The 27383-nt window shown below is 42.5% G+C and overlaps 1 protein-coding gene across 2 annotated transcripts in view; it reads left to right on the plus strand.

The window, feature by feature from the left end:
* ATG5 (autophagy related 5) overlaps positions 1 to 27383 on the plus strand; it is a 256782-nt gene that overhangs the window by 156910 nt on the left and 72489 nt on the right. The window lies entirely within an intron of this gene.

Here is a 27383-nt window from a genome sequence, read left to right on the forward strand (position 1 = left end):
TACCAAACAGAAGGAAATACAATGAAAGCCCTCATGCACACGTTGCGTACTCGCATACATTTACACTGCATATTGCACTGCAGCATAAATGCATGCGTCATGCCTCCCCTTCACAATCTATGTAGATTGTGCATAATTAGTGCGCACAATGCTTTTTTGAACGCAGCGATTTGGGTGCTAAAATTTTGACCCAAATCCGTGCATTTATAAAAGCAGCATGTCAATTATTCTGTGCGCTATGGATGCAGCTCCCACTCTGTCTATGGTGGGGGCAGCATCCCAAGCGCAGGAAATTGGCTTTTTTTAACAAAAAAACTGTGTTCATTATGCAGTCTTTCTGCAACAATTTGACGCGCACATGTGCTGTCAAATCGCTGCAGAATACTCTGCACTTACATGCGCATGAGCCCTTAGGGTTTGTTCACAAATAGTGTTTTTGGAGCTTTTTTTTTCTGCACTGAAAATGCATATGCACGAAAAATGCAGAGAACAGTGCGCACATTTTTATGCATTCAATACGCTGAAAAAGTTGACATGCTGCAGTTTTGAAAAAATGGATTGATGGCTGAAATACAGAAGGAAAATATAAGCAGCTTGTGCATGAGTTCATAAATCCCATTAATTTTCTGGTACTGAAAAGCACATTGTTTCTTTTTAAGAATGGAATAAATGCATTGTATGAACATACCCTAAGGTTATGTTCACATGCAGCATTTTTGCAACGCTTTTTTTCTGCGTGTTTTTCTTGCAGAAAAGGAACTGTGTTTAAGGCTATGTTTGCACGTTGCGTTTTTTTCCGCGTTTCTGCAGCGTTTTTAGCAGCAGCGTTTTTGCGCTAAAACGCATGCGTTTTGATTTCCAGCAAAGTCAATGGGAAAAGCAGAAATCCTGTCTGCACTTTGTTTTTTTTTCAGCAGCGTTTAATTTGCATATTTGTGGTCAAAAACCATGCTGAAAAAGAAGCAGCATGTCAGTTGTTTTTGCCATTTCTGCAGCGTTTCCTTAACATTGGAGTCAATGAGAAATGGCAAAACGCAACCAAAATCACAATTCCTGCGTTTTTCATGCTTTTTACCTGCTTTTCCACTGCGTTTTTGGCTCCAAAAACGCATGCTTTTCTGGACAAAAATTAATGGGTTCTAATGTTCCTTTACACACACACAAAAACCGAAAATTTAAATGTTAAAAAATTAGAAACTTCACCTATTTTTCTGATAAAATGTGCATAACCACTATTTTTTCATTAAAATTGATAATTTCCCATATAGTTTTATTAAAAGTTAATTTTATACTTTTTTTCTCTTTTTTCATTCTTTTTGACTAATTCAACTTTATTTCTCAGTGTCTTGATCTCAAAAACGCATCTGCAGAAACGCAGGTGAAAACGCAGGTAAAAAGCGCTAAAAACGCGGTAAAAACGCATGCGTTTTTAGCGCTAAAAAATGGTCAAAAGCCATTTGGTCAAAAACCAAGGGAAGGAAAACGTGCAGAATAAACTGCAGGTACTCCGACGCAACGTGCGCACATAGCCTAAGGCGTTGTGCGCATGGTGCGTTTTTGATGCATTCTTTGGTGCAGATTGTGGCCCTAATCTGCATGTTTATCTTCATGCCAGCAAAGTCAATGAGAATTCTGAAGTGCTGTGTGCAAGTTGCCTTTTTTTTTTTACTAGCAGATTTGGTGCAGAAAATAATCTGTATGTATAATCTGCATTTCTTTTCCTTTTATTTTTACAGCCTTTCCAGCCATTGACTTTATTAGCAAAATCTATAGCACAAAAACGCATGTGTTTTTGGTGCTTTTTCTGTCAGAAGATGCAGATTTCATGCAGAAAATTTCTGTACCAAATCTGCAGTGTGCACATTTCCTAATAGTGCCAGCAAATGCTATGAGATTGCAAAAATCTCATGCACACACTTTTTTTTTTTTAACGTTATTAAACAATTAAACATGAATGACAAATCCCACATATAATCTGATCTAGATATAAAAACCACAAAAACGCAAAAAAATTGTATTTTAAGCTTAGCATTATTACTGCCAAGACAGCAAGTTATGGCTGCTGAAATAAAAAAAAAAATAAAGCTGCTGCATGTGAACATGTCCTTTAAAAGTCTTTGGATCCACTTCTGATATTTGCTTAAGGCTATGTGCGCATTTTGCGTTGAGTTAGTTGCAGATGTAAACGCATCCTCTGGCAGAAATTGTCTTTGTCAAATTTGGTTTTGACCACAAAAACGCTAAAAATACGCGTGCGTTTTTACTAGGTTTTGGCCACGTTTTACCTGCTTTTTCATTGCTTAAAGTCAGATGCATTTTGAATACAAATACACTACTAAATAAAGTTTAAACATAAAAACACTATGAAAAAAGGGAAAAAATGATATCAAATATCATGATTAAAATCATACACAAAATAGATGATTTTATTAAAATAACGGTGTGCTAATATGTATAAAATTACGTTAAATTATGGATTTTCATTATTTTAATTGTCGAACTGTGTGTGTGTGTAAAGGGACATATCATGCCCTTAATATAAAGTAAAAAACGCATGCGTTTATTTTGTCAAAAAAGCATGTTAAACGGTAGGATTGTGATTCAGGATGCGTTTTGAAAGTTCTCATTGACTTCAATGTTAGCAAAACGCTCCCAAAATGGCAAAAACAATTGACATGCTGCTTCTTTAACCCCTTAACGACCGCCGATACGCCTTTTAACGGCGACAAATTAGGGTACTTCTTCCAAGCCGCCGCTTTTTAACGGCGGTCGGAAAAAAGGGTCTAGCGCCCCCCAGAGTCAGAAAATTTCCGGGGTCTCAGCTGCCGGGGGTAGCTGAGACCCTGGAGATCATGATACTGGCCGGTTTTTCCGGTCCCCGCTCACCTGATGACCGGTATACACCGTATACCGATGATCAGGTTACAGTAAATGACCGCGCCGGTAAAAAATCATTTATCTCCCATCTGGCATGATCAAACATGCCAGATGAGAGATAAATCTTTTTCCCGGTTCCCTCCGGTCCCCTCGGTATCCCCAAAGTGCCCCCCCCCCGACCCCCAACCCCCTCCCGAAAATCCAAGATGGCCGCGCGCACCGGCGAGCACAGCAGCGCGCCGGCCGCATTTCCCCCTTTCCTATGGTTTCTGTCGCATGTGCCATAACACATGCGACAGAAACCTGCTCCCCAGGCCCTGCCGGGTCCCCCCCGGTGTCCCCCGGTGTCATACATACCTGTCGGAGCGCTGATCCCCCGCGGCCCCCTCCTCCGGCTCCTTCTCAGCAGACGCCGGTCACATGTGCAGAGCAGCTGACAGCTTCCTGTGTTCAGGACGCTGGCTGCTGCTCGGCACTCTGCAGCTGTGACCCGGGGAGAGTGGGTGCAGATTCTTTGCACCCACTCTCCTCAAATGGAGGGTCTGCCCTCCTAGAAAATGGGGGGATACGTTCCCTGAACGTGTCCCCCATATTCTAGAAGGTCCAGAGTCGACGTGGGACGTCCAAATGGATTACAGTGGATTTTTTTTTTCTTTTCTTTTCAATAAATTGGTCAATCAGGGAATGTTTTGGGGAGTGTTTTTTCAAATAAATTTTTTTTTGTTGTCAATTTTTTTTTTATTACTGTCAATTAGTTATGTCGGGTATCTGATAGATGCCGTGACATAACTAATTGCTGGGCTTGATGCCAGGTGACATTACACATCTGGTATCAACCCCATTTATTACCCCGTTTGCCAACGCACCAGGGCGCGGGATGAGCTGGGGCGAAGCGCCAGAATTGGCGCATCTAATGGATGCGCCACTTCTGGGGCGGCTGCGGCCTGCTATTTTTAGGCTGGGAAGAGTCCAATAACCATGGCTCTTCCCACCCTGAGAATACCAGACCCCAGCTGTCAGCTTCACCTTGGCAGGTGATCTAATTTGGGGGGACCCTATGTTTTTGTTTTTTTTTTAATTATTTATTTATAAATAATTAAAAAAAAAAAACAGCTTGGGGAGCCCTCCAAATTGATCACCAGACAAGATGAAGCTGTCAGCTGTGGTTTGCAGGCTACAGCTGTCTGCTTTACCCTAGCTGGCTATCAGAAATAGGGGGGACCCCACGTCATTTATTTTAATTATTTTTTTTTTCTTTTTGGGCTAAATACAAGGCTAGGCACCCTTTAGTGCCACATGAAAGGCACTAAAGGGCGCCAGCTTAGAATATGCAGGGGGGTGGGACGTTATATATGTTTGACATCTATCCATTCATCCATTGTAGCATTTTAGGCTGTGTGCCCACAATCAGGGTTTGCAGCGTTTTGGGCGCAGATTGTTTTCCCTGCGTCCATAACGCTGCGTTGTGCAGTAGAAGCACAGTTGAAGGATTTTTAGAAATCCCGTGCCCACTGTGCTTCTTTTCTCCGCAGCATAAACCGACCTGTGGCGCAGCTTCCCGAGCCTCAGCATGTCAATTTATGCTGCGGAGATGAGTGTGCTCTGCAGGTAGCATAGAGCTCCACAGCAGCCTGAACCCAAATCGTGGGCATGGGCAGCTGCGTTCTCCCGTGGACAACACTCACATCTCTGCAGGAAGGCTGACACTGTGTACTGGACGCCGTGTCGCTGGATCATGGCCACATAGCCTAAAAGAGAGAAATTTGTTGCTACAGCAACATTTTTGTGAAGTACCTGTGGATTCAAAATGCTTACTATACTCCTTAATAAAATCCTTGAGGGGTCCAGTTTCCAAAATGGAGTCACTTGTGGGGGGTTTCTAATGTATAGGTACCCAACAGGCCCTGCTAATGTGACAGGGTGCGCGCAATTTATTTCAACTTTTCCAAAATTCAAATGGTGCTCCTTCCATTCCAAGCCCTGCCATATATCCAAACAGAGGTTTTTGGCCACATATGGGGTATCCCTGCTCTCACAAGACATTGGATAACAACCTGTGGGGTCCACGTTTTGTTGTTGCCTCTTGAAAAAGTGAGAAATGTGATGCTAAAGAAACATTTTTGTGAAAAAAATGAAAATTTTCAATATGGCAACCTAAGCTTATCAAATTCTGTGAAGTATTAGTGGATTCAAAATGTTCAATATACACCTAGATAAAAGCCTTGAGGTTTCTTGATTCCAGAATGGGGTCACTTGTGGGGGGCCTCCACTGTTTAGGCACTTTAGGGGCTTTCCAAATGCGACATAGCGTCCACTAATTATTCCAGCCAAATGTTCAGTCAAATTGCACTCCTTCCCTTCCAAGACCTGCCATGTGCCCAAACAGTTGATTTCCACCACATATAAGATATCACCAAACTCAGGAGAAATTGCAGAATACATTTCATGGTGATTTTTTTCCTGTTACCCTTGTGAAAAAAAAAGCTACCTGGTTGAAGTAACAATTTTGTGGTAAAATTTTATTTTTTTATTTTCATGGCTCAACGTTATAAACTTCTGTGAAGCACCTGGGGGTTCAGGGTACTCACCAAACATCTAGATAAATTCCTTGAGAGGCCTAGTTTCCAATATGGGGTCACTTGTGGTGGTTTTTTGCTGTTTACGTACCTTAGGGGTCCTCCAAATGCAACATGGTGCCCGCAATCTTTTTCAGCCAAATTTCCTTTCCAAAATTCAAATATTGCTCCTTTCGTTCCAAGCCCTCCCATTTGTCCAAACAAAGGTTTCAGACCACATGTGAGGTATCACCGCGCTCATAAAAAAGTGGGTAACAAACATTTGGGTCAAATTTTTGGAATTACCTCTTGAAAAAGTGAGAGAATTGATGCTAAAGCAACATTTTTGAGAAAAAAATTACAATTTTCAATATGACAAAGTAACGTTATCAAAATCTGTGAAGTACCTGTGGGTCCAAAATGCTCAGTATACCCCTCGATAGAAGCCTTAAGGGGTCTAGTTTCCAAAATGGGGTCACTTGAGGGGGGTTCCTGCTGTTTAGGTACCTTAGGGGATCTGTAAAAGCAACATGGTGCTGTTTCAGCCAACTTTGCTTTCCAAAATTCAAATATTGCTCCTTTCATTCTGAGCTCTCCCATTTACCCAAACAAAGGTTTCTGACCACATGTGGGGTATCGGCGCGCTCATAAGAAAGTGGGTAACAAAGTGTGAGGTCCAATTTTTGGTGTTACCTCTTGAAAAAGTAAGAAAATTAGTGCTAAAGTAACATTTTTAGGTAAAATGTTAATTTTTATTTTTTTCATTCCATATTACTTTAGTTCCTGTGAAGCACCTGAAGGGTTAATAAACTTCTTGAATGTGGTTTTGAGTACCTTGAGGGGTGCAGGTTTTAGAATGGTGTCACTTTTGGGTATTTTCTGTCACCCAGGCCTCTCAAAGTCACATCAAATGGGATGTGGTCCCTAAAAAATTGGTTTTGTAAATTTTGTTGAAAAAATGGGAAATTGCTGATGAACTTTGAACCCTTCTAACTTCCTAACCCCAAAAAATTTTGTTTCAAAAATTGCGCTGATCTAAAGTAGACAAGTGGGAAATGTTAATTATTAGCTATTTTGTGTGACATAACTCTCCGGTTTATGGGCATAAAAATTAAAAGTTTGAAACTTGCAAAATTTTTAATTTTTTTGTCAAATTTCAGATTTTTTCACAAATAAAATAAAAAAATATCATCCTAAATTTACCTCTAACATGAAGCCCAATATGTCACGAAAAAACAATCTCAGAATCACTGGGATCCATTGAAGCGTTCCAGAGTTATAACCTTATAAAGTGACACTGGTCAAAATTGCAAAAAATGGCCTGGGCATTAAGTACAAATCTGGCTTCGTTCTTAAGGGGTTAAACGCAGAGATTTTGACAAATTTTCTGCAACTGAAACGCTGCGTTTTTAACTGTATTGTGCGCACAAGAAAGCCCAATTTCCCATAGACTTTGCTTGAAAATCAAAACGCATGCATTTTGGCCTTAAAACGCTGCAGTTCAAAACGCTGCGGAAACACATGAAAAAACGCAAAGTGCGCACAGAGCCTAATACTGGTTTGGAGTTGAAAGCCGCTGCTTATACTGGACCCAGTAGAACATGTGCTTAGGTGTTTTCCTAATTAGACAACCTCATACATTTCGGAGTAGGTTTTTACACTCCTGAAGTATCAACCCCCTGAGGTGATATTGGTTGTCTCCAAGCTTTCGGATAAGTCTCCAAAACTGTAATAAAAATGCCGAAACGTAACTCGTTGTTATATTTTATGTGGAAATCCTCTTCACAGGTGGAAGCCGCTTTTTTTGTTAGAAAGTACAGTAACGGAGCACTATATCTTGCTGCAGAAATGCGAACGTGTTCTGGCTCTGAAAGAAGCGCACACATCTGTTCTTGAAGTGGTTAACATAGTTTAGTTTTATCTAAATATAAAATACCAGTGAGAACAAAACACATCAAAGAGCATTTTTTTTTCTGTTAGAAAGGTTTATAGCGTCTACATAAATATACTTTCATTTTAAATGGTTGCATTGTAGTAGAGGTTTTCCATTTTCTTTGTGTTCGGGCCCACCCCCCCATCACCCCCCTTCCTCAGTGCAACTATAAAGGAATATAGGTCACGTATGAGGTGAGCCATAAAAGTCTGAGTTGTGTCTTGGTCTTCATCCTGTCTTCTCTTGTGAGACGATTTGCATATGTGTTATAGCCCAGGTTCTTCAAGACATCAAAACCTAAACCACCAATACCCTACAGCCAATGCACGGAATCAGTCATTACGGCTGTATCTTGAGCAATGTGGGAATTTTGTTTTCAGTTCAACATTCTGAAAACTTGCTTGGTCATTGCAGTGTGTCAGTTTGTACGTTCTATTTTTTTTCTGCCTGACACACAACGATCGTCTGATTTTTATAACCAATGAGTGGTTAAAAAAAAAAAAGCGATATGAGCCAGAAACACTGCAGTGCATTAGTCATTGCTGGCTGTACAGTAAACTTTCACTTCACATTGTACTTGCCTGTTGTACTTTTTGGTCATGAGATCCTTCAGTTCCAGACATTTGCAAAGCACTTATCCCGAGTGGATTTCCTCAAAACTGTAACCCACATTTACATTTGACTGGCTAGACATGATGAAGCCGGCTGGTAAAATGTTCATTTTACTATCTGGATTATACAACCACTCTGACGTGGATTTGCAAAAGAAAATGAAAGTGATCTACTTAATGTATGCAATCTATTGTAAAGTATGGAGACAGATCCTGTATTAAGCCTGCTTTACACATTCCAATTTCGCATACAATATCGTATGCGATCATAACCGCCCCCATCGTATGTGCGGCACGTTCAATTTGTTGAATGTGCCACACAAACGATTAACCCCCGTCACACGTACTTACCCATCCATACGACCTCGCTGTGGGCGGCGAACGTCCACTTCCTGGAGTGGGAGGGATGTTCGGCGTCACATCGACGTCACGCGGCAGCCGGCCAATCTAAGCGGAGGGGCGGAGATGAGCGGGACGTAAACATCCCGCCCACCTCTTTCCTTACGCATTGTCGGCCGGGAGCCGTGGGACACAGGTAAGATCTGTTCATCGTTCCCGGGGTGTCACACACTGCGATGTGTGCTACCCCGGGTACGATGAACAATCTGACGTTCAATTCATGAGAAATGAACGACGTGTATGTGATGAACGTTTTAACGTTCAATCGCAATCGCACGTACCTGTCATACACTACAATGTACCTTACGATGCCGGATGTGCGTCACTTACGACATGACCCCGCCGACACATCGTAAGATATATTGTAGTGTGTAAAGCGGCCTTTAGGCTCTGTGCACACTAGAAAAAAGATTTTTCTCAAGAAATTTCTTGACAGTCTGAAAGATTAGCGCATGTGCGTTAAAAAAACGCGCCGATAATGCACCAAAAAATGCATGCGTTTATACCGCTTCTTTGTGCGTGTTTTTTTACCATTATCTATGGCAAAAAACGCATGTACCTGCAGAAAGGAAGTGACATGCTCATTCTTTTTCTCAAGAAATTCTGCAGAAAGGCCCGTTTTTACCCGCGTTTGAGTACCTAGCATAGTAGTGCTCACTCATCACTATTCATTACGAGTATCGAGCACCTGAGCATGGTAGTGCTTGATCATCACTAATTAACAAACATTTCCTAGTGTTAATCACTTGTATTGTAGGATGGCGAGCATGTTGAATTTGTAATCAAAGTTGTCCAAGTATTTCAGTGCACTCGCTGTTGAAGCCTTCTATAAGTCTGCTCAAATCTGTATAGTACTTAATTTATATGATTGAATAGTAGCCCAACCACAGGCTCTTGTCCAAAACCAACAACCTCATATACAGTATGCCTATGGCACAGCACACTGTGTAGTTGGCATTTGTGGCATATACACATCTATTCATATAAATAAAAGCTGAGAGACAACGCCTGAGAACTGTCACTACACAGAGCATGGAGCTGTGGTGTTCACTGTCTATATAATGATTGTCGCAGAAGCAGCTGTTTTTAAACCTGGAAAAGCCATTTCAGTAAACAAAGAATGTATCCTTTTTATATGATTAAACAACCCCTTTTTAAATGAAGTATTCCTTTTCGTAAAATCAAGAAAGAAAAAAATCTCATCACTTAAGCTATGTTGGCGCTGAGTGTCCTAAGGTTTGAGTGACATTGTTATGCCATGTGAGCCCTACAGTCAGTCTGCATCTGCTATTGGGCTGATGCTTTCTCACTTTTGTCCAACATTCGTCTTGGGGATGTAAGAGCACTGCAACAGCTGCTGATTATTGGCTGCAGGGCTCACATGACATAACTGTGCCACCCAAGCCAAGGTAGACCCAGTACCAACATCACTAGAGCAGTGCCAGTGTGGAAGGCATCTGTTATTTATATTTTAAAAGGTGGACTACTTAACTTAAAAAGGGGTTGTTAGGATAGTGGACAACCCCATTAACCTATACTACAGGTATATAACCCCCTACTGCTACAACCACCCCCCTTTTTTTATCTCCTAGGTGTATCTCACTATTAAATGGTTCTTGTTCACGGACATTAAAAAAAAAATTCTGTCCGTTCTGGGAAGCATGAGTCACAACAGGCAATGTTAAGGACCCTCTGACGGCTACTTCAGTCTTGAGGATATGAGAACACTATGAGCTGTTTCCCAGGAATTAAGAATAAAGTTGCTGCTGAAGTTTATGAGGTGAAGAGTTTTTCGGCGGTGTTGTCTAGAAAGAAATAGGGTAAAACCAGATGTGCAGAATTCAGTTAAAATATATTTTCAGAAAACTACAATTACAACTGTTGTTATTGAGGCTGTTCCATGTAAGCAAATCGTAATGACAGTGATCAGGAGAAAAATAGACCCTTCCCTATCAGACATATCCATTCTAGGCCAAAAACCTGTATTTAACAGCAATTGATAACCGTGTTCAAAAGAAATTTTTAGGAGGCTATAAAAGGCTCATTGCTTAAACTAACCTTGTACTTCTCAGTTCTGCTGATTGCGATTGCAGGAGAGGACTAATGGGCTCCATACACAATAGATAGGTATCAGCTGAATGATGGTTCGTCCAGCAGGTGTCTCTACCGACTCCACCATGCACAGGAGCACTCGCTCTGATATGCCTGATACGCGGTTTCCCTATCATGATCTGTCGAGGGAAATCGAAGGCTCCCAAACACATTGGAGTTAGGCTAAGTTCACACTTCCGTTGTTTTGCATGAGTCACAATCCGTCGCCTTGAGGAATTACGGTATCGTACAAAATATTTTGCAGGAATCCGTTTTTCCCCCATAGGCTTCTATTAGCGACGAATTGTGACTGATGGCCTTGCGCTGCATCCGCCGCGTGACGGATCAGTCATTTACTGACTGACCGTCAGGCGGGAGCAACGCTGAACGTAACGTTTTTTGTAGGTGGCGGATCATTTTTTTACTGTGAGCATGCACACAGTAAAAAACCATGATCGACTGTAAATTCAGTTTTAGCGGGCGTAATGATCAGCTGATCGGCTGGGTTTTGTGAACGATCAGCTGATCGTCCAGCGGCCGGCTTTTGTGAACGATCAGCTGATCGTTCACAAAAGCCATTCGCCGGGCGATCAGTTGATCGTTCACAAAAGCCGGCAGCCGGTAAAACAGTACAAAAAAAAGGATCGTTTAGTTTTTTTTGCAGCATCAGTCACATCAGTTGTGCCAATATTTGCAACGCATCTGTTGCATCAGTCACACAACTGATTGTGACTGATGCAAAACATCGCAAGTGTGAACTTAGCTGAGCGCACCAATAACAGCGGGTTCAGCCAATGTTAGTCTCATGTGTATGGGGGCCACTACTAGTATGATCCCTTCTGATTCCACATGTTTCCCCCAGGTAAAATAATAAAGCCTATACTCTCCTCCAGTGCAAGCTCTGTTCCAGCGTTGCTGTGGCTCTCGGTTCCGGCGCTCAGGTGGAGTTGTGACGTCAAGCGAGCCCCGCATCAAATCAGTGCCGTCTTCAGTCTCCCCACCTTTGGACCAAATGAGTTAATTGCTTCCTGCTGATTGCTTATTTGTCCTGAACGCGGGGAGAAGGAAGCCGATCCCTGATTGGACACAGGGCTCACATGACGTCACAACCCCACGGTGCTGGCAAACTAGTAGGCGAGTATAGGCTTTATTATTTTACCTGGGGGAAACTTGGAATCTGAAGGGGTTGTTCTAGTAGTGGACAACCCATTTTAAGTGTATAACTGACAACTTTGTCTGCATCTTATCTCCTATGAGAACAAAAGGATCAGGAATATTAAAGTTCAGAATGTCCAAACTTTTTGCTCCTCCATACCCATCAGATAGTCATCTGGTCCTGCTTACAGTTTGACTGCCATTCATCTAAAGTGCAAGGCTACCTTTCACCAGTAATATGGTGGCTCTCAAGATTGACATTTCTACTGAAGATGAGGAATATTTTCTCTGTTTCCCATTTTTAAAAGGGCTTCATATAGAGTGCATTGTATTAAATTAATGATGAAAGTCAGGGCCAGAAGTCTTGTTTTTCAACCATGCTGCCTCCTAGGGTTTTTGTACTCCAATCTTTCTCCTAACAATAAACCTTGATTGTTCGGAAACGAATTTGTTACAATAGCTGCCCAATGTAAAAGATTAGTGGTTAAGGTACCATTTCTGGATGATCTGCATTGATTTTATCTTTATAATAATACAATTGGCACTTGCCAAGTCTGACTCCAGACTGGGTTTGCTTGGCTCCTCAGAGTAAAAGATTCTCCATCTATACAAGGAGTTAATTTTAAATTCCATGATTGTTATTGCACACACAGGATATATCATCACGAAGATCAAATGTTGATGTAGAGTCTAAAGGGGCTTTACACGCTGCGCTATCGTTAGTGAATTATTGTCTGGGTCACAGTGTTTGTGACGCACATCCGGCTTCATTAACGAGATCGCAGTGTGTGATACCTACGAGCGACCTTAAACGATCGCAAAAGAGGTCAAAATCGTTTGCCGTGGAGAGATCGTCCTGAAACCAAAAATCGTTGTCAGCTTATTAGCGATGTTGTTCCTCGTTCCTGCGGCACCACACATCGCTATGTGTGACACTGCAGGAGCGACGAACATCTCCTTACCTGCGTCCCGCCGGCAATGCGGAAGGAAGGAGGTGGGCGGGATGTTACGTCCCGCTCATCTCCGCCCTACCGCTTCTATTGAACGCCTGCCGTGTGACGTCGCTGTGACGCCGCACGAACTGCCCCCTTAGAAAGGAGGCGGTTCGCCGGCCAGAGCAACGTCGCAGGGCAGGTAAGTCCTTGTGACGGGGACTAACGAGGTTGTGCGCCACAGGCAGCGATTTGCCCGTGTTTCACAACCGACGGGGGCAGGGTACGATCGCTTGCCATCTCGCTAGCGAGATCGCCGCGTGTAAAGTCCCCTTAAGCTCAGCTCATTACAGAATATTTTGCAATTAAGTGCTGAAGTAATGGATTTCCCAATTTATTGGATGCTGAATTAAGGTGGTACTGAAGGAAGAAGTTGTAATATATTTTTTGGGTAATACAGCGCTTGGCTCTCTACATCAGTCCATAGGGAATAGAGTGGGGGTTGAGTGTGTGCCACTTTATTCATATGAAGAATGAAAGTCCCCCATGCTGTCAATCCGTGTGGGGTTTAGCGGTCAGAGCTCCACTGATGTACAAACTAGAACTTCTTTCCACTAGAATTTCACCTAAAACAATTTTCCCTAAACTGTGAGTTTCAGAGAAATGTGTAAAATATCACTTCTTTATTGTAATGTTTATACTGTTGCTTCCTTTTTTCTCACTCTCATGTCAATAATTTATTAGACTTCTTAAACATTTATTGTAAAAGGTGCCATATAATGCTGCCTGTCTTAGGGCATGTAGTTTAATCCCCCAGATCCGTCACATCCTGCCAGTGAGTCACCTTTACTGGTAACTCAATAGTTACACGATCAGCTTTTCACCATCCTCATTTTCTCTCTTGAATGGTTTAGGTTACAAGCTGGAGATTTAAAACGGTTCCTCCATTGTCTTATCTAGGTCCCCTTATTAAGCCTTTTGTCCACGGTGGCAGGACTGACGCCTTGATCTAAGGGTACCTTCACACTTAGCGATGCAGCAGCGATCCGACCAGCGATCTGACCTGGTCAGGATCGCTGCTGCATCGCTACATGGTCGCTGGTGAGCTGTCAAACAGGCAGATCTCACCAGCGACCAGTGAACAGCCCCCAGCCAGCAGCGACGTGCAAGCGACGCTGCGCTTGCATGGAGCTGCCGTCTGGAAGCTGCGGAGACTGGTAACTAAGGTAAACATCGGGTATGGTTACCCGATGTTTACATTAGTTACCAGCGCACAGCTGTGTGTGCAGGGAGCAGGGAGCCGCGCACACTGAGCGCTGGCTCCTTGCTCTCCTACCATAGCTACAGTACACATCGGGTTAATTAACCCGATGTGTAATGCAGCTACATGTGCAGAGAGCAGGGAGCCGCGCACACTGCTTAGCGCTGGCTCCTTGCTCTCCTAGCTGCTGTACACATCGGGTTAATTAACCCGATGTGTACAGCAGCTACATGTGCAGAGAGCCGGAGCCGGCAGCACAGGCAGCGTGAGAGCTGCAGATGCTGGTAACTAAGGTAAATATCGGGTAACCACCTTGGTTACCCGATGTTTATCTTGGATACAGCTTACCTCAGCTGTCAGATGCCGGCTCCTGCTCCCCTGCTCGCTTCATTTGTCGCTCTCTTGCTGTCACACACAGCGATCTGTGTGTCACAGCAGGAGAGCGGCTTTGAAGAAAACGAACCAGGGCTGTGTGTAACGAGCAGCGATCTCGCAGCAGGGGCCAGATCGCTGCTCAGTGTCACACACAGCGAGATCGCTAATGAGGTCACTGCTGCGTCACAAAAACCGTGACTCAGCAGCGATCTCGGCAGCGAGCTCGCTGTGTGTGAAGCACCCCTTAGTCATTACTTTATCTGAATGTGAATTTTTCCAAAATATTACCTTTAGTTTATTTGGAAAGGGTGAGAATAAGGAACAAAATACATTCATAGAACAATATCTGCTGTAAGAAGGACAGCTTTAGTTTGGCACTATGGTTGTAAACATTCTGGAATGTAACAATGCAATGTTAGATGTGGAAACCATATTAAAGGGAACCTGTCAGGTGCAATATGCACCCAGAACCACGAGCAGTTCTGGGTGTATATTGCTAATCCACGCCCAAGGCTATGTGCCCACGGGAGCTCGTATCTGCGGATGTATCCGCAGGTACGAGCGCATGTTTCCCACAGCTGCCCGCCGGCGTCCGCAGCTATTTTTAGCTGCAAGATTACAGCGGAATAGCTGCGGGAAACATGCGGACATTCATGCGAATTACCTGCGGACGTCCCGGCCTCTATCTCCATAGCAGAGGGCTGGGACATCCGCAGGTAATTCCGCATGAATAATTGACATGCAATTATACCTGCAGATGCGGACATCCGCAGCATGTTCGGCAGCCGCACTTTCCGCAGCGTGGACACAGCACTCCCCATGTCCCATAGGATAACATGGGGAGTGACTGTACATGCTAAAACCTGCGGATTTATCTGGAAAATCCAGAAAAATCCGCAGGTTTTCTGCGGCAAAATCCGCAGAAACAAGCTCTTGTGGGCACATAGCCCAACCGTCCGTGTATACACTAGCATAGATAAAGAGGTCTTTAAAAAAAAGTATTTCTAAAGATCATTTATATTATGCTAGTGAGCACGGGGACTAGTCCCAAGGGTGTTAATTAGCCAGACTAGTCTGCCCTCTTACCATGCTAGCACACCCACAGGGGCGTACTAACATGCTATTCAATGCAGCATCACCAGTGGTGCCGCGCGTACCTGTGTTCACTGTGACTGTACTTCTGAATGCCGGGCACTTCCAGTCTTGCGCAGTAGACCTCTCTGAAGCCGGGACATGTACACTGCGCATGACTGTACATACTGCACAAGACTGGAAGTGCCCGGCATTCAGAAGCGCGAACACGGGTACGTGCGGCACCGCTGGTGATGCTGCATTGAATGGCATGTTAGTATGCCCCTGTGGGTGTGCTAACATGCTAAGAGGGCGGCTAGTCGGGGGATTTAACACCCTTGGGACTAGTCCTAACTCTCATTAGTATACGATAAAAGATCTTGAGAAATACATTCTCTAAAGATCTCTTTCTCTATGCTAGTGTATACAGGGACGGTTAGGCAGGGATTAGCAATATACACCCAGAACTATTCGTGGCTCTGGGTGCATACTGCACCTGACAGGTTCACTTTAGTATTTTAAAGGACAATCTGTGGAATTTCTTCACCAGCCTGTCGGTATTTATGCCGGAGAAGATCCTTGTAGGATCCATATATATCCTTACATATGTTAATGTATATTTAGACTCCTGTAGAGCGTAATACGTGCGACTTGCAGTTTTTCTGACATCACATCAAGGGTTCAGTACATGAATCACTATCGTGTGTCATTTCCTTACCTTAAAAACTGTGCCTGATAATCATCATGTGTTTACTGTAATTTTTTTTTGTGTGGGAATTTTAGACATGGTTCAACAAGAGCATGGAATGCTAAACTTTTCATTTATGTGAATTTCACTGCTTTTTTCCCCCTCCATTCAAATCTAGTGTATTACGAAATGATTGAAGTATTAAACTGCAAAAATGCATGATACAATAATGGTGAGACCAAGGTATAGAAAATTAACTTTTGTCATTAAAACCTGATGCTAGATCAAAAGTGGCCAGTTTTTGTCCATTATTTTATTTTTCTTTCTTTTTTTTCTTTTTTTTTTTAAATCACCATATAGTTTAAGATGGAGACCTTTTTTATTCAGTGCTCACTTTTATAGTCTTTACCAAAGGGTGTCGGTCCCAGGGAAATAATGCAGAGCAGCCCTAAGACATGCCCCCAAAGAATGCTGTCAGCACCGCCCCTTTAGTATTGACCGTAAAAATGGGCACTATATAAAAAGGCTCATATCTCTAGAACCAAATAGTGAATAAAAAAAAACAAACAAAGCTGAATACTCAAGGGAGCAGCAGGTATTATGGCCGACCCTTTTTTTTTTTAATTTGGTGGCAGGTCTTCTTTAAGCTATGGGCATATGTCATGCCCCACCGATATCGATCACTATTAAAGGCTTTTTCTTTGTTATGAGATTGAAATTTATTTACGTTGTTACAAAATTACATAATCACAAAATTGAGAGAGTTGTCTTTTAATTGTAGACTATATAAAATGTATTATTATAATGAATGCTGCTGGCCCATGGTTTTGGTTTTGCCTTAGCTTCTTGAACTCTGTAAGTATGGGGGAAGGGGCCACACGCCTATGGGCTTTGCATCTTGTCTGTTTAGCTTTACGCAGGTAGCCTGCATCGTTCCCAGCAGATGACAGCTGATTTAATCAGCCATCATGTGCCACTAATAAGCTCCACATGTGGCTGTTAACCTGTTAAATGCCTCCTATAGCAGCATTTAACATGCGCCAGCAGGGGCATGTGCCATGACATAATTGTGTGACGTCGATGGGCTGTCATGACGGCCGGTGGTCTGCTAATGACACCCTGTGCCTGTCATTATGAATCTCCTGTAAAAGCAAGCTTGTAGCTGGCTTTCATCTGAGATTGTGATTTTAGCTATACATATCAGTGCTAATGCATTACTATGTATAAGACAAGCTGTCAGACCATCGCGGCTTGAAGTCCCTTAAAGAGGACCAACCACCAGGATTTTCATATATAAACTACAGCCAGTGCTATACTGGCGCTATCATGCTGATTCTAAAATTACCTTTTGTTGTGAGGTTGGATGCACAGTACAGACCAAAAGTTTGGACACACCTTCTCATTCAATGTTTTTCTTTATTTTCATGACTGAAAATTGTAGATTCACATTGAAGGCATCAAAACTTTGAATTAAAACATGTGGAATGAAATACTTAAAAAAGTGTGAAACAACTGAAAATATGTCTTATATTCTTATATAGGTTCTTCAAAGTAGCCACCTTTTGCTCTGATTACCGCTTTGCACACTCTTGGCATTCTCTTGATGAGCTTCAAGAGGTAGTCACCGGAAATGGTCTTTCAACAGTCTTGAAGGAGTTCCCAGAGATGCTTAGCACTTGTTGGCCCTTTTGCCTTCACTCTGCTGTCCAGCTCACCCCAAACCATCTCAATTGGGTTCAGGTCTGGTGACTGTGGAGGCCAGGTCATCTGGTGTAGCACCCCATCACTCTCCTTCTTAGTCAAATAGCCCTTACACAGCCTGGAGGTGTGTTTGGGGACATTGTCCTGTTGAAAAATAAATGCTAAACACAAACCAGATGGAATAGCACACTGCTGCAAGATGCTGTGGTAGCTATGCTGGTTCTGTATGCCTTCAATTTTGAATAAATCCCCAACAGTGTCACCAGCAAAGCACCCCCACACCATCACACCTCCTCCTCCATGCTATACAGTGGGAACCAGCCATTTAGAGTCCATCCGTTTCCCTTTTCTACAAAGACACGGTGGTTGGATCCAAAGATTTCAAATTTAGACTCATCAGACCAAAGCACAGATTTCCACTGGTCTAATGTCCATTCCTTGTGTTCTTTAGCGCAAACAAGTCTCTTCTGCTTGTTGCCGGTCCTTAGCAATGGTTTCCTAGCAGCTATTTTACCATGAAGGCCTGCTGCACAAAGTCTCCTCTTAACAGTTGTTCTTGAGATGAGAAGGTGTGTCCAAACTTTTGGTCTGTACTGTATACTTTCTGAAATATAGGAAAGTAATGTTTATGAAATGCACTGTTATTTGATGAAAGGTGCTACAGAATATCTAATAGATGGGTTGGGTTTTGCTAGCTATTCCCGCCCTGTCTGCCTCCTGTCCTTCCTCACCCTGTCTCTGTTATTACAGGGGGAGGAAGGAGAGGGGGAGGAAGGTGTGGCAGCAGACAGCGGCGGGAATAACTAGCAAAACCCGACCCACCTTTTAGATATTCTGTAGCTGCTATCAATCAAATAACTGTGCACGAACTTTGCTTGCCTATATTTCAGAAAGTATACATTTGATCTCACAACTAGAGGTATGTTTAGAATCGGCATGATAGCTCCAGTATAGCACTGTCTTTAGTTTATATAGGAAAATCCTGGTGGTTGGTCCTCTTTAAGAGGACTTTTAAATACAATAAAAAGTGGGGGAGGAAAATAGCAACAGAAGCAAAATTTATTTTTGTATAAATTTCATTTTTTTTTTCATTTTTTTTAAATAACAAAATACTATACATATATGTAATCTGTGTGTACTGCCCTGGAGAATCATAATGCAAGGTCAGTTTAACTGTATATTGAACATGGTAAATTAAAAAAAAATTCAAGCAATTGTGGAATTGCACTTTTTTTGGGAATTTCTTCACATTTTTTACCCCATTTTTTCCAGTTCACTATGTGGTAGAATGATTGGTGTCGTACAAAAGCTCAGCTTGTCCTACAGTAAACAAGCCCTCATATGGCTATGTGGACAGGAAAATGAAAACGTTATGGATCTTGGAAGAAGGGAAGGAAAATATAAAAACGTAAAACTGGAAAATTGCACTGTCATGAACGGGATAAATGTATTATCCTGTGGACGACAATAAACACTTATCCATTGAATAGGAGATAAATGTATGTTTGTGGGCAGTCCCATTACTGGGAATCCCATTTGTTACCACAATGCCAGTACAGTGTACCCTGTTTAAAAGGAGTGATGGACAATTATGTGCAGTCCCACTCTGTTGTATATGGGATGGAGTGAGATAGCCAATTGCTATATTCCACTAGCTCCATAAGTCCCATAGACAATTTAAGAGAGGGGTAATACACATGCATGGCCTTCACTTCATTTAACAGGTGATGTCTTAAAGGGGTGGTCCACTACACAGTCTAGTAGCCACACATCGATGTTAAACTCATAGAGAAGGCTTTTCTCAAATACCTTGTGTAGTCAATGGTTCCATTTGAGCATCGCTATTGCGGTCCACTCATCTCCATCACGTGACCCCTGGGCTCCGTGACCTCTGAGATCTGGTGATGTCACGTCAACTTCCAGTTGACCCGACATCACAGAGGCAGGAACCAGTCTCCCTGAGTGACTGGGCTGTGGGCGGAGTTTTACCACTTGTCACAGCCCAGCATCTCATGCGCTCTCTCTTTCGCTGCAAAGAGAGCCGCAAGCAGTAGTGATGCCCGGTGGTCATGTAATGGGGGATGAGCGGACCGCAATAGCGTTGCTCCGACGCACAATTGACTACACAATGTATTTGAGAAAAGTCTTCTTTATGAAGGCCTTTCTCAAATACCTTTCTATTGATTGCTCGTTCGGTCTGAAGGTGGGGAAAAAGAAGTCGGTGCAGATTGGATACGGGGCTTGCGTGACTTCACAACCCCACGTGAGCCTGGCACCACAAGCCCGGAACCGGTGGAAGGACGCCAATACGGGAGGTGATTATAGGCCTTATTATTTAACCTGGGGGAAATGTGTGGAATCAGAAGTGGTTGTCCTTGTAGTAGACAACCCCTTTAAGAATTTTCAAGGCAAACTGTGACTTGTGTGGGAAGTTTAATAGTCAGAAGCTACCAGTTCCATAGGGTGTGTTGCTTGTAAGCATTTCTAGACACTATAGCGAAGGGATGTAATCGGGGAGGAAAAAAGCTGGGGGTCATTGGCTGAGCAAAATGCATGAGTGAGTTAGAAGAAAATGAGGTTCCCATTTCAGTTCCCAAAGAGATTTTATGACATTTGGTAGGCTTTGAAAGGATTTTGTGCAATATTGTAGAGGTTTTTCTATTTGGAAAAGTAACTTATAGCTGAGTGTTTGTTTTACAGGGCTGGGATTAGTCTACCTTCATTAAAACATACTGCCGAGTAGATCTACTCAATAAAACTATATTTTGCAAATTGTCCATGTATGAAGGTGGATTTTTCAGCAATTTCTATAGATCTTTTGCCTAATAATCACGTTTTACAATTGAATACATTTTATGCATATCCAGGTAGATTTTTATGTATGATAGTGCATGGTGCCTATCATGTCCATGTCTCTATCTAAGATGTTTATCAACTAAAATTAAACCTCCAAATAAAAGTTCTTCAAGGACCTTGAAATAAACGGCTGAAGGGTTAACAATACACCCCATCTTCAATTCATCAGTGAAGAACTGCCCTGTAGCGGTGATGATAAAAGCAACCATATGTCCATACTGAAGGTTGTTATGTCTTTGGTTTTATGAGACATGGGTAATGCTGTATACTTAATTTTTTCATTTATTAATAAAAGTTCATTTCTTTTTGGAATTTAATTTTATTTTTCTTGCTCGAGGAAGAAGGATGATATATAGCCTGCAGGAAAGCACATGGTCTGATCTGGTGCACAGTTGTGGGCAATAACCTCAGTGTGTAGCTGTAAAATGCTTTCCAAGCTAAAATAAGAATTATGTCTGATCCATGGAGAAGTTTAGTATTATATTTCTCTCCTAAAGAAACAATTATAAATAGAGATATTTTTAATTAGTGCCTTTATTAAAATGTTCTTGGTTGTTCAGCCCATTAATTACCATTTGTTTTGATGTTCTGTGTATCTATTGTTATACCTAGTAGTATAGTGCTGTCATTGGTATTTTTATTGTATTTAGTCACAATTTTGGTTCTCTGTTAAAAGGTGAAAGAGGTTTCACATTTTTAAATTACTTTGCCTCACTAAATGTTTTTTCTACAGTACAAAGCCTGGATTTTTATATCAACAGGCGGCAGTGTCCCCAAACAATATACTAATTTAGCATTGTGGTAATTGTCAATAGTTGATGAGACTTCCAGAAACTGAGGGTGGTGGAGGATCTGCTTGAGCTAGCCTGGCTGTTTCTGTAAGTTCTATGGTTGGTAATGCTGAGCAGTCATCTGTCCAACTGGAACATTATATGGGGGTTCCTCAAAATTGAGTCGTTCACCATAGCATGTAAACAACTCCCAAATATAGATGACATTGTCATAGAGTTCCCTTAGGGTGCTTCCACACATCCGGTTTTTGCCGTCAGGCACAATACGGTTTGTGCCTGATGCAACGGATCCGTCGCAGATTGTGTAAAAACTGATACGACGGATCTGGTAAAAAAAAAAAAACGGATCCGTTGTAGCAGTTTGTACCAAGAATCCAGCTGTGGCCGTGGGTAACCTGAGTGATGTCATCGCTGACAGCGCGACTCACTTCAGTTGCTCTGTGGAGCTCATAGTGAGCGGCGGTGTTCTACGATCGCTCCTGTCAGCTTCCGATGTAGCAGAGCTGAAAGCGTCGTGGGACCTCGTGTGGATTACGCCAGACCTGGAGGGGTATTTCGGGATTTTAATAAAGTGGTGAAAGAGAGTGTTTTTTTGTCTTTTATTTCAAATAAAGGATTTTTCGTTGTTTGTGTTTTTTTACTTTCACTACAGTTTTGTGATGGCGGGGTGTCTCATGGACACCTGCCATCACTAAGCTAGGACTTAGTGGCAGATATGGGCTGCCATTAACTCTTTATTACCCTGATTGCCACCGCCTCAGGGCAATTAGGGATGAGCCGGGTAGAATCCCAGGACTGTCGCATCTAAGGGATGCGGCATTTCCGGGCGGCTGTTGGCTGATATTTTTAGGCTGGGGGGCTCCCTCATAACATCGGGCTCCCCATCCTAAGAATACCAGCCCTCAGCCGTGTGGCTTTCCTTTGGCTAGTATCAAAATTGGAGGAGACCGCACAACGTTTTTTTTTTAATTATTTATTTTACTGCAAGATTTAGACCCGCCCACCGGCAGCTGTGATTGGTTACAGTGAGACAGCTGTCACTCAGTGTGGGGCCTCGTCTGACTGAAACCAATCATAGGCGCCGCGCCAGTGATCGGTGAGTATGAGAGAAGGGGTGAGAGGGAGAGACTGACCGACTGACAGTCAGACAGACAGACATCGACAGACAGAGAGATATTTTCTAACCAGAAAGGAATTTACACATCTTAGCATGCTCAGTTAAAAAAAAACGGATCCGTCGGTGGAATGCGTTTTTTGCTGCATTACAATGGATCTGGCGGTCCTAGGCTTTCATTTTACAGCACGGCGCCGGATCAGGTGCGATGCATTTTTTTTTGGCGGTGACAAACGTTCCCTTGTGCGTCCTTTCTGGCAGCCAGATACAGAAATTTCGCCGATCTGGTGCACGCCTGATGAAACGCAAGGCCATCAGGTACAATCCGGCGCTAATACAATTCAATGAGGATAAAAACTCATCCGGCGCCGGATCCGTTTTATCCGGTATTTGCCGGATTTTGCCTAACGGCAAAAACTGGATGTGTGAAAGCACCCTTAAAGAGAACCTTCCACTTGATTTATTTCCAATTGGTTCTTCTCCACAGGTTCTTGAACAGCTTTTCTTCTGTGCCCCTCCGTTCCAAAGTTATGCTCCCTGGTAATAAACATTCACATTTTCCCTTCACCCAACTGTGCATATACCACATAACTTTTCAGTAAATGCAGTTGTTTTTGGTAGTACCGTATATGCCCAGTTGGTTGAAAAGTAGCACTAATATTACTGAGGGATATAATGTTGGAATAGAGGGGCACAAAGAAAGAAGATAGACTGTTCCATAATCAGTGGAGCAACACCAGTTTGGAGATTGTACTCAAAGTAGAAAATCCAGTGAATGGGTGCTCTTTAATGACTGCTAAAATGCCTTTTTATAGTGACCATTATTTCACAGTTCCATGTTTTTATATAACCGATACATGAGCACTACACAGAGTTGTCCAATGATGGTTAGAGCAGATGCTTGTCTTTTACCCCCTTCATGATATTCACCGTGTATGTACAGTGCATGTCAGAAGAGGGTATATGGAGCCCCATACTCTGCAGGTAATGGCTGTATATTCACAGAGAATACTCCTTAAAAGCGCTTTTATTTATATTTATTAAAATATGCAAAGTCTTATAAGAACCAATAAATTTAAACACAAACCCAAAAAATACACAATTGCGTGAATACCAGCCCCCAGTGAGGTAAACAACACATTAATTATAATAGACAACTGGCCATAATAATCCCTGATTCTCACACCTGCCTGACAGCGGAGGTTGGAACCCTAGACCGGTGCAAGCGGTGCCCCAGCTCAACGCAGACTGTCCCCACCAGGCCCTAGAGGGTCCTAAGAGGAGACAAACACAAAGGTATCCACAAGGTAAGGCTACATGCGCACGCTGCGTTTTTTGGTGCGTTTTGGCTGCAGTTTTGTTGTCAGAACTTTCTGACATTTGACTTCCCAGCAAAGTCTATGATGAGAAGTCAGATTTGTCATGCGCACATTGAAGTTTGTCAGCGTTTTATTTGTCAAAAGCTTGTTACAAAAAAAATGCAGCATGTTCATTCTTCCTGCGTTTTTGTCAACATTTGTCACAAAAACGCAGCAAAAATGCATGTGAAAAACGCACCGAAAACGCAGCAAAAACGCACCTATAAAAACATTTCCAGGCTCTCTCTGACAAGGTGCAGTTTTGGCTGCAGTTTTTGAACACAAAAAGATGCAGCGTGCGCATGTAGCCTAATATTGCATGACCACTGTCTGCTCACCCCCTCGCAGCATTGACCCACGACTGAAAGCAACCAGATATCCAAAGAATATAAATATATTTGAAGTGGTATGTAATTGCAAATTGGCACCTTTTTTTTCTGATGATAGGTTCCCTTTAAACAATGCTATAGCTTCCCTTTCCCCAGTGTTTCTAAATTCAGTCTTCATGCCCCACCAACAGATCGTCTTTTCAGGTTTTCCATATTACATACGTGAGAGATCCTGTGACAATTTCTGATGCCATTATAATTCCATCTCCTGTGCCATAATAAGGAAATCCTGAAAACATCAACTGTCCAGGGGGAGTGAGGACTACAGTTGGGAAAGAATCAGTTTCACCTATAAATGTTTTATTAAACCCAGTACTGGAATTCCCATCTTTTCCTCTCCTTTCTGTGTTCAATTTATTATACTACACAGTTACATTAGTGACAGGTTAAAAACATTGACCCCAATTCATTGACTGGTGTTCCATATGTCAGTCTTAAAAGATGGGTGTTCAAGAATAAGATGTGCCAAATTTAGTTAGAGGCACCTCCCCAGACAGATTATAAAAGATATTAGAAAAGAAATCTTATAAATTACTTGAGTCGAGGAATGACATTTGTGACGTAAGGTACACTGCAATTTTTGTTGAATTTATCAGGTGGTCATGTATACCCCAATTCTTTCCAAGCTCCACGTATTTTGGCACACTTGGCCGAAACGGGAGTGAAAATTCCAAAAGACGCAACCTTTTTGTGACATTTGAAGGTGTTTTACACCAGAATTTGAGCGTGAACACCGTGATTAATAAAGACCATTTTTTACTGAGGTAGGAGGTACAGCCATATATCCAACTTACTTGATTGCGTTTTTTCAGCTGTATATTCTTCCTGCAGTCTTCATACAAAACTGTATGGTAAGTAAAGGTCCAGTCACACTAAACAACTTACCAGCGATCCCAACAACGATACAACCTGAGAGGGATCGCTGGTAAGTTGCTAGGAGGTCGCTGGTGAGATGTCACACTAAGCGACGCTCCAGTGATCCCACCAGCAACCTGACCTGGCAGGGATCGCTGGAGCGTCGCTACACGGGTTGCTGGTGAGCTGTCACACAGGCAGATCTCACCAGCAACCAGTGACCAGCCCCCAGCGCCGCGTGGAAGCGATGCTGCGCTTGGTAACTAAGGTAAATATCGGGTAACCAACCCAATATTTACCTTGGTTACCAGCGCACACCGCTTAGCGCTGGCTCCCTGCACACCTAGCCACAGTACACATCGGGTTAATTACCCGATGTGTACTCTGCTACGTGTGCAGGCAGCAGGAGCCGGCTTCTGCAGGCGCTGGTAACCATGGTAAACATCGGGTAACCAAGAAAACCTTACCTTGGTTACCCGATATTTACCTTCGTTACCAGCGTCCGCCGCTCTCACACTGCCAGTGCCGGCTCCCTGTTCCCTGCACTCCTAGCCACAGTACACATCGGGTTAATTACCCGATGTGTATTGTGGCTACGTGTGCAGAGAGCAGGGAGCCGACACCGACAGCTGAGAGCGGCGGACGCTGGTAACGAAGCAAAACATCAGGTAACCAAGGTAAGGGCTTCTTGGTTACCTGCTGTTTACCTTGGTTACCAGCGTCCGCAGAAGCCGACTCCTGCTGCCTGCACATTTAGTTGTTGCTCTGTCGCTGTCACACACAGCGATGTGTGCTTCACAGCGGGAGAGCAACAACTAAAAAATGGCCCAGGATATTCAGCAACAACCAACGACCTCACAGCAGGGGTCAGGTTGTTGCTAGATGTCACACACAGCAACATCGCTACCAACATCGCTGCTACATAACAAAAGTTGTTCCTTAGCAGCGATGTTGCTAGCGATGTTGCTTAGTGAGACGTGGCCTTAACTCTTTGGATCCAATCATGATTGTTGCAGAACATTGTGAAAGTTTCTTTCCTTCTCATAGCATCGGGGTGTCTTGTTTCTGTTTCTGTAAAACCAAAATGTATGCCCGATTAGTAGAATTAATTTAGCGATGGTCTCTAACAGAAGCTCTTCAATATTGCTCATAGCCCAAACATTACAAAATCACTTGATTAGATGAGTACCATATTTAAGACATTCATATTCTTTCCCCCACTGGAATATTGCATTACACGTATTGTTCATATGTACAGTATATTCTTTTTAGTGTAAGTCATGCTCATTGTCTCTTGTATTTTTACAATATCTTTCATGGTAGCAGTGACAATCGTAGGCTGTTCTGATTTTCATTAGCAAAGCGTTTAGAATTTTTAATATTGCCGCATTAATTCCACCAATTTTTGGATGGCGGTGCTGCATAATAAGACATACTCTTAATGAATACACTAGTTATTTTGTTGTGGCAGAGGTATATCTGGATTGTGTCTCTAATGTCAGCTCAGATCCATGACACTCCCTGCTAACTTTTTCTTTGCAGTAGTGTGTTTGTTTAGTGGATTTAAGAAGATTACAAAAGGTAACTTACTAGTTATCGGGCTTAACTATATTAATGAACTTAACCATTTCTGTGAAAAATGAGCTGACCAATGGAATGTGTAAATAATGCTAATGTAAGTTAAGGCCTGCTAAATTCACTACAATGAGGTTTTTTACATTTGCTTACCTAAACCACTTTGGCACTGGCAACATTAACAATAATGGTTTTGCAGAAGAAGCACAGATTACATTCTGAGTTGTGATGGCTGTTTGAAGTATTATTAGATTATTTTCTTTCATTTTTTTGCAAACCCCCGTTTACATGTTGCTGAAAAAGGTAATTTGGATTTTATGCCATATACAGTGGATATTAAAAGACTACACACCCCTGTTAAAATGATTTTTGTCATGTCCAAAAAACAAACATGCCAATGAGAATCATTTCTGAACTTTTTCCACTTTTAATGCAACCTATAATCTGTACAAATCATTTGAAAGTTAAACAAATCTTTTTGGGTGGAAAAAGAAAAATAAAGAACTAAAATAATGTGATTGCATAAATGTACAAACCCTTAAATTGGTTGTCTGCTACCAGGTCAACCCCTCCTTATTTCCAATGTTTGCCCCATTAAAATAAAAAGCCGGTGCAATTCCGGCGGTGTCAGCACTCCTATTACCTGGGCTTGTGTAAGGATGTTAAATCACGCGAGCCTCGCACCCAATCACCGCTGGCTTCTCTCTCCCCTTTTTTGGATGTGTAAGTAATCAACAGGAAGTAAGAGCTGTGGCAGGCCACTCACTCACTTCCTATTAATTACTTATATGTCTGG

This window comes from Anomaloglossus baeobatrachus, chromosome 3 (genome assembly GCF_048569485.1).
Source record: "Anomaloglossus baeobatrachus isolate aAnoBae1 chromosome 3, aAnoBae1.hap1, whole genome shotgun sequence".
NCBI lineage: Eukaryota > Metazoa > Chordata > Amphibia > Anura > Aromobatidae > Anomaloglossus > Anomaloglossus baeobatrachus.